The sequence below is a fragment of the Apodemus sylvaticus genome, chromosome 5 (genome assembly GCF_947179515.1).
Source record: "Apodemus sylvaticus chromosome 5, mApoSyl1.1, whole genome shotgun sequence".
NCBI classification, from domain to species: domain Eukaryota; kingdom Metazoa; phylum Chordata; class Mammalia; order Rodentia; family Muridae; genus Apodemus; species Apodemus sylvaticus.
The window spans coordinates 17,852,531-17,860,488 of NC_067476.1; the positions used below are offsets into that span (position 1 = coordinate 17,852,531).

At 45.1% G+C, this 7,958-nt stretch overlaps 1 non-coding gene across 1 annotated transcript; it reads left to right on the forward strand.

Annotated features, from left to right (window-relative positions):
• Positions 1 to 7,189: 7,189 nt before the first annotated feature.
• Positions 7,190 to 7,295, forward strand: LOC127686486 (U6 spliceosomal RNA). The gene has a single exon (XR_007978115.1). It is a non-coding gene; the product is annotated as a U6 spliceosomal RNA (small nuclear RNA).
• The last annotated feature ends 663 nt before the right edge of the window (positions 7,296 to 7,958 follow it).

Consider the following 7,958-nt stretch of genomic DNA (forward strand, 5'->3'; position numbering starts at 1 on the left):
CAGGAAGGAAACCTTTGATCGCAGTGTTCAGAGCATGTGACACTCAATAGAAATGAATTCATTCATGAGCAGGTGACAGGAAGGGGACAAGAATGAGAAGCCTTTCTCTGCCACCACAAGTAACTCTGTGATCTAGCCTGGCCACAATCACCTTCCTCTGTGAAATCCCCTCACACCAGCATCGCCCCCTTTAGCTCTTACCCTCTGCTTAAGTTCTGCCATTACTGTTTTTCTTAGCAAACGCCTTCACCGACTGCCAGCTCATCTGCCCCATGCTCTTGTCACAGTGATTGGCTCAGCCCTCACTTTATCATATTCTACAGATATCAGATTTACTCTATTTACCAATACAGTGTCAAAACTGGATAGCAAGTAGAGCCAAGCAGGACCAGTTCCATGTGGGCTAACGCAGCAACATTGGTTTACACCACTGAATTCCCATGCCCCAGTGCAACTAACTGAAGAGTGGGAGCAGGCACAGTCAAGGCCCTGCCCTCACCACACTCCAGCAAGTCGCTGCTCCCGCCCACTTCCTCGGGTCTCTTAAAGCCCAACGTAAGAATGATGAGCTGTTTATGTATTTGCGGAAATCCTTAATTTCTCCCAGAGATTTAATAGAATAAAACAAAACTAAGCCAGGCGGTGGTGGAATACAACTTCAATCATAGAACTGGAGAGGCAGAGACAGGTGAATGTCTGTGAGTTCAAGGCCAGCCTGGTCTACAGAGCTGATTCCAGTAGAGCCAAGACTACACAAACAAATCCTGTCTCAAAAAACCAAAGCAGGGCTGGAGAGAGATGGTTCAGTGGTTAAGAGCACTGGCCGCTCTTCCAGAGGTCCTGAGTTCAATTCCCAGCTACCACATGGTGGCTCACAACCATCTATAATAGGATCTGACACCCTCTTCTGGTGTGTCTGAAGACAGCAACAGGGTACTCTTATGTATATTAAATAATAAATCTTTAAAAAAAAAAAACAAAGCAAAACAAAACAAAACAAAAAACTCTAAGCAAACAAACAAAAACAAAACAAAAGGAAAAACAACAACAACAAAAACCAGTGGTTACTAACCCTGAGCAGGATGATAGCTAACATGTCTTCCAACCCTGCTCTCTGTCCTACTAAACCCTGAGGGAAAGTCCGGTTCTGACCTCCATCTAGCCTTTCTGATTTATTAATATCTTGGTGTTTTCATTTTAGGACTGGGGAAATGGTTCAGTTGATAATGTGCTTGTGACACAATCCTGAGGATGAGAGTTAGGATTCAGCAGCCACGTAAAATAAAACTGGCTCAGCGGTGCCTGGAATCCAGGTCTGGGAAGGCAGAGAGAGAAAGGATTCTTGGGTCTCACTAGTCAGCCAGCCTTGTCAAGTTGATGAGCTCCAGGTTCAGCGAGAGATCTTGCCTCAAAAAATAAGATGGACAATAACTTAGTAAGACACTCACTATCAACCTCTGACCTCCAGATGCACAGACACACACACCTGATCCCAACACACAGAAGGTATACAAACACACACATGCACACACATACACACGGAGAGGAATGGCTACACACCCATACACTCTACAGATTCAGACACATATACAGCAGATTTTGGTTAGTTAGTCAATTACTCAGTTAGTTACTTAGTTACTTAGTAGGTTGGCTTGAACAAAAGGAGGTTTTCTTTTAATCATTGTGACTGTGCACAAAATGCAGAGTGTCATAGTACACATGGAATGGCTGGGGCACAGTTTTATGGAGTCAGTTCTCTCCTTCCACCTCTATATAATCAGGGATCAAACTCAAGTCGCTAGGCTTGCACGGCAAAACACCTTTACATGTGAAGCTGCCTCAGGGCCCAAAAGCATTTTAAGCTCAAGTTCTTAGAGATGACTTTTAGAACAGCTTTGGGCTTCCAGGAAAAGAACCAAGAGGTATACAGAATGCCTAGGCATCCCCCCAGCCACCACCCCACTATTCCTATACTGACTAATCTGTGACTACATGTTGCATTTGCTTCAGTTGACAAGCAATATGGAAACACTCTCATTAACTAAAGCCCACCATGTACGTGGGATCTACCCACCAGGTTGCATGTTCTATATGTCACAAACACATATAATGAGTAATGGATACAAGTTTAATATTCATTATGAGTAACCCCACCCCACCCCCCGATGGTATGCAGTAGTCATTATAGCATCACGCAAATCAGATTCACTGCCCAAGTCCCCTGGCCTCTACCTCTGACAGTCACAGACTATTTTACTGTCACTATGGTTTTGTCTCTTCCAGGATTTCATAAAGTTGGAATAATAGAATTAGAGCCTTTTTAGACCTATCTATTTCAATTAGTAATTGAATTTATTCTTTCTCCATGTCTTTTTCATGGCTTAATTTCTATTACTATAATAATGTCATTATTATAGAAGTATACATTATACAATAGACATAAATACATAATATATAATGTACCTAAGCAAATTTTCTGTTGTAATCATTCTTGGTGTATATGTAAACACGTTTATGTATATATCTGCACATGTGTAGAGGTTGGAGTTTGTCTTCTGAGATAGGGTCTCTCAAAACAATAAGCAGTTTAGGGGAGTAAAGGGTTTATTTGGCTTGTAACTGTGGGTTTGAGTTCATCACTGAGGGAAAGTTAAGGCAGGAGCTCCAACAACTGGTCATGCCATATCCACAATCAAGAACATAGATAAATTAATACATCCACGCTTGCTCTCTGCTTATTCACTCTTCTACAGTCCAAGGCCCTTAACCTAGGGAGTGGTGCTGCCCGCAGTGGACTGGGTCCTTCTGCATTAATTGCCAGTCAAGACAAAGATAGACCCACGGGCCAATCTGATCTAGATAACTCCTCAATTAAAGTTCTCTTCTTGGATGATTCTGACTTCTGGCAGGTTAGTAATTTAAAACTAGCTTTCATATCCACAGGTCCTGGAGTTCACCCATTCAGCTAAGCTGGCTAGCCAACAGGTCTTTGTGATCCATCTGACTCTGCTTCCCCCGCACTGGGATTACAAGTTCATGCGTCCATGTTGGCTTTTGCATGAGTGCTATAGATCTAAATTCAGGTCCACATATTTGTAGCACACAGAGTGAGCCCTCCCTCTTACCCCATTTCAGCAGGTCTAAGTGTACATCTCAGGAACATTAACTCCATCCTCACTTATGCAGTCATCACCATGGAGTCTCAGACTGGAACTGGATGCATGGTAAACATTAACTCGACATTCCTATGGCTCATTTGTTTTCTACTGATGAGCAGCGTCCCACTGTCTGGTCGAGCCACAGTGTGTTTTTCCAGTGCCCTATTGAGAGTTATCTTGGTTGCTTTCGAGATTTGTCAATTCTGAAGAAAGCCACTTCAGATTCTGTGCAGGCTTTTGCATGGACGTGAATTTCTAAGTCACCCGAGAATGTGTAATTCCGTCTGACTTCATTTCACCCGTGTTACTGAGGAGAGAGTGACTGGAGCCCCAGGCCCAACACATCACAGAGGTTGTTTGTACTTAATTGCCATAACAACCCTGAGACCCAGGGCTGCTACCCAAATTACAGATTAGCAAACTGAAGCTTGAGGAAGCAGAAACACAGCTGTGTTGCTAATGTCACCTCTCTGTGAACTCACGGGGCCTTCCGATTTGGAGATACAAGCTGGGGACAAATATTGTCTCTAGATTTCTCTCATTCTATTCCATTTTGATTCTTTGCTCCTTTGATCAAAATAAACAGATATGCTTTCCAATATGGTTATTCTAGAAGGGATGTTTTTTCCTTCCCTGTCACAATCTATCATTGGAATAACTCCGACTCTGGAGTCACAGCCTACGTTTTTGTCTGGTACACAGCCACCATGTGTCCTGAGTTCCCTTCTTCACTTGGACCATGCCGGTGACTTGAAAACAGCTCATTATGGAAAAGCAAAGGCCTCAGGTGACAGATTCCTTTCTCTTATAGGAGGACCTTCCTCTCCTGGTGGCCCCTGTGACTGTGGAGTCCCTAGGGAGATGGAATCCTGGAGAAAGCCACTGTCCTTAGGTTGCAATCTCTATGGTGGTTCCCATGATGCTCTAGGCAGATGAAGTCAACAGAGCTGAAGCTCATGGGAGTCCTGTCACCCTGGGATCACAAAAAAACACAACCAGAGCTAAGGTCCACCCCACCAACAGCTCAGGGCCCAGGCCCAGCCACAGGCCTCCCTATGCTCTGCCACGGCCGGGTCCCTCTGTCCCCAAGCCCCCTTAAGTACCAATAATGGAAGTGCTTACTAGGCCCCGCAACAATTCACCCTTATCTTTTATTTATAGCTGACAAAGCTCCAAGCAGGAAAAATATAATCACACTTTAAATAATGGAAGTTGTAGGTATTAGAGCTACATGGGCAGTTACCGGAGCTGCCGAGATGCCTCCCCACAGACCTGACGGGGGCACACCGACTGCATTTTTAATTTTTAAAACATATTTCTTCCCAAATTATTCCGCGTTTCCGAGGAGCCACATTTATGGGGGTGATAAATTACTGTAATAAAGTGCCTCTTCTTCAGATATATAGGACAAAGCCTTGCCGTGCACAGCCCAGCTCAGGCGGCCCCGAGAGAGTGGCAGGAAGTCCCACTGCCTCACTCCTCGCTTTAATTATTTGGCCAATGTGTCCTACATTTTTAATGCAGTCACAAGTTTTCTTTAAGCAAAGAATTCAAACAGGCCACCAATTTGTATTTGCAGTGGCAATGTGCATGAGTCCTTGTGAATGTGAGTGCTATGTGTGCACCCTTGGGTAGATAGGCCTGTATGGCTAAAAATGCACCTGAGGTGTGTGTGTGTGTGTGTGTGTGTGTGTGTGTGTGTGTGTGTGTAAGCTGCTGGATGCCCAGATATACATGCCCACACATCCACAGGCATGAACACATATGCACATTGTGTACATATATGTGTATTAGCTATGCATGCACATAGAAACCTTCTTATAGCCCTTAATGTCTGTTCTGTATTGAGTAACTCCTCCTTGTCACCCTCCCTCTTGCACAAGGAAGCCCAGAGTGTGTGTGCATCACAGGCTTGGAGAAGAAATCACCTCTTATTAGCTACAGAACATAGGTGGGCCTCTTGGTGCCTCGGTTTCCCCATCTGTAAAGTGAGTTCATTCTAAGAGCACTTATCTCACCAGGCTCCTGGGAAGATGAACGGGGTTGGCACATGGAGAGCAGCTCACAGGCAGTGGGTGTAGCCACCCAGGGCGACATTCGCGGTTAACAGGTTCCCTGGAAGGAAAGCTGGGGATAGAAACGGAGTGGCGAGAGAAACATGGATCCAGGACACATTTCCTGTTCAAGGCTCAAGGTTTAATGGAGGACTCCAAATATATATATAGGTGGGGGAAGACCCTTCCCCCAAAGGCTGGAAACAGGTCTGCAGGACTGGTTTGCTTGCTCTGCCGGTGACTGGTGCCTCAGGAAACTGCAGGTCCTTGGAGAACAATGGGCTCCACCCTAGGTGGAGCAGGATTATGGCTAGCACAGGAATTCCCTCTCAAAGGCTGGGAGCGGAACTTCACCTTGGTCAATGTCAAGTTCCGGCCAGGTGGCATAGCACTCCAATAAGGCTCTCTACAAGTGGGTACCAAGTATGGACCATTTTCCTTCCTCTTCCCCTTCCCTTTGCCTGCTTTCCCTCTCTCCCTCTCTCCCTCCCTCCCTCCCAGCCCTATCTGGCTACTTGAGCCCAGCATGATGACCCAGAAAACCAAGCAAGTGGAAGACTAAGGACCAACCAAGTCAGGAAGGTTTCCTTTGAAGAGAACAGAGCCCAGTGGAGGGCTTCGGACCCAAGGATGAACCACAGGCCATGCGCCACACAAATCAGTTTTGGTTCCCTGTCTTTGTTGAGTGTATGGACGCATGGACAGATGCTGGATAGAATGGACAGACATGGGGGCACGTGTGTTACTTTCAGACACACAAACTCTCTGTGTTTGTGTGTCTCTGCAGAGTCCCTTCCCTTTCCCTGTCCCACCGCCTCTCTCCCCCCAGGCTTTCATAGGCTGGTCCCTCTGACTTGAGTTCCAGTCAGTTTGGAACAGAACCCAGGTCTACGTGACAGAGAAGGCAGAGTCCAGCTTCACTCAGGTCTGTGCCCAGCTTCCACCCAGGCTTCTTTCCTGTCTCCATGTCACCTTTGTCCCATCCGTTTATCCGGCTGGTGTCTCTCCCCTCTCTGACTGTCTTTCCATCTCTATGGGTCTCCACCTCTGTTGTCCTCTTTGATGCATTCTCCCCTAAGCATGGCTACTGAGACTGTCCAGTGTGCAAAGGAAGACACAGTGTTGACATTTGATCTAAGTCAAAACCAAACTCAACACTCACCCCACCTGAGAGGTAAGCCTGTGATCTCTGCATGTCTGTGTGTCTGTGTATAGTATACGGGTGCTATGTGCCCCATACACACATAGCACCTGTGTATGTGTGTACACACGTGTATGCACGTGATGCACTTGCAGATGAAGCCAAAGGCCAGTGTCAAGTTTCTTCCTTCCTCAGTCACTCTCACTTCTGGGAACCTGGAGCCTGGAACTCCGTGGCTGGCCTCAACTGCCATGCTTAGCATGATGATCTCCAGTTTTAGTGCCTTCCCTGTAAATGACATAATTGTGGTCCCCTGTACAGCTGAATAAGACTCTATTGTGTGTATGCAACACATTTTCCTTTTTCCATCCGTCAGTTACTGGGCATCTAGACTGGTTCCCTTTCCCAGCTATTGTGAATCGTCCCACAATAAATACCGATTGTATCTGCGGTAGGAGAGGAAGCCTTGGGGTATATGTGTGGCGGTGGTATAGCTGGGTCATATGGCCATTCTATTTTTAGCCTGCATTGCCCCCAGCAGTGGATGAGCTTAGAGATGAAACTCCAGGGGTGATGGTGGAGCTCAGTGGCAGAGCATGTGCTTAGCATGTGCTTAGCATGTGTAAGCCTGGGTTCAGTCCCCAGCACCCAAACCAAAGCAAAGCCGGACTTAAGCGTCAGGTTCGCCAAACAAGCTGCCATCAGCTCAGCCGGACCGCGAGGCCCCAGCCCAGGCTGTGGGCTACCTGAACCCCAGGATTTATATCAACAGAACCCAATGAGGCCCAACAGAGAATGGTAAATTTATTTAAAACATTATGGGAAGAATGTGTAATGTGCTTGCTTCAGTAGCACACATATTAAAATTGAACGATATGGAGAAGATCAGTGTGGCCCCTGCACAAGGAAGACACACAAATTCGTGCAGTGTTCCATATTTTCCCCCCTTACCTGTTTTTCCTCAAACCTCTCCCATGTCCCCTCCTTTCAACCCTACCCATGCCCTCTGCCACACCCTCACAGGTTGGTAGCCTTTTTTTCTTTTATTATTCTTAAAATATATATGCATATAAATACAAAAAATATATATGCATATAAATACAAAAAATATATATGATATAAATACAAAAATTTATATGCATATAAATACAAAAAAATATATATGCATATAAATACAAAAATATATATGCATATAAATACAAAAAATATATATGCATATAAATACAAAAATATATATGCATATAAATACAAAAAATATATATGTATATAAATACAAAAAGAGTATGAGAGAAACACATGCATATACACACACACACACACACACAGAGGGAATATATAACTTGATTGTATGGTTCTCAGTTGCAAACTTTGTAGATGACAACTATCTTGTAACATCAAAAAATTGGAGATTCATGCCAGGTGGCACCTTTAATCCCAGCACTCGGGAGGCCAAGACAGGCAGATCTCAGAGTTCAAGATCAGCCTATTCTATTGATCAAGTTTAGGACGGCCAAGACTACACAGCAAAATCCTGTCTCAAAGAGAGAGAGAGAGAGAGAGAGAGAGAGAGAGAGAGAGAGAGAGAGAGAGAGAGAGAGAGAGAGA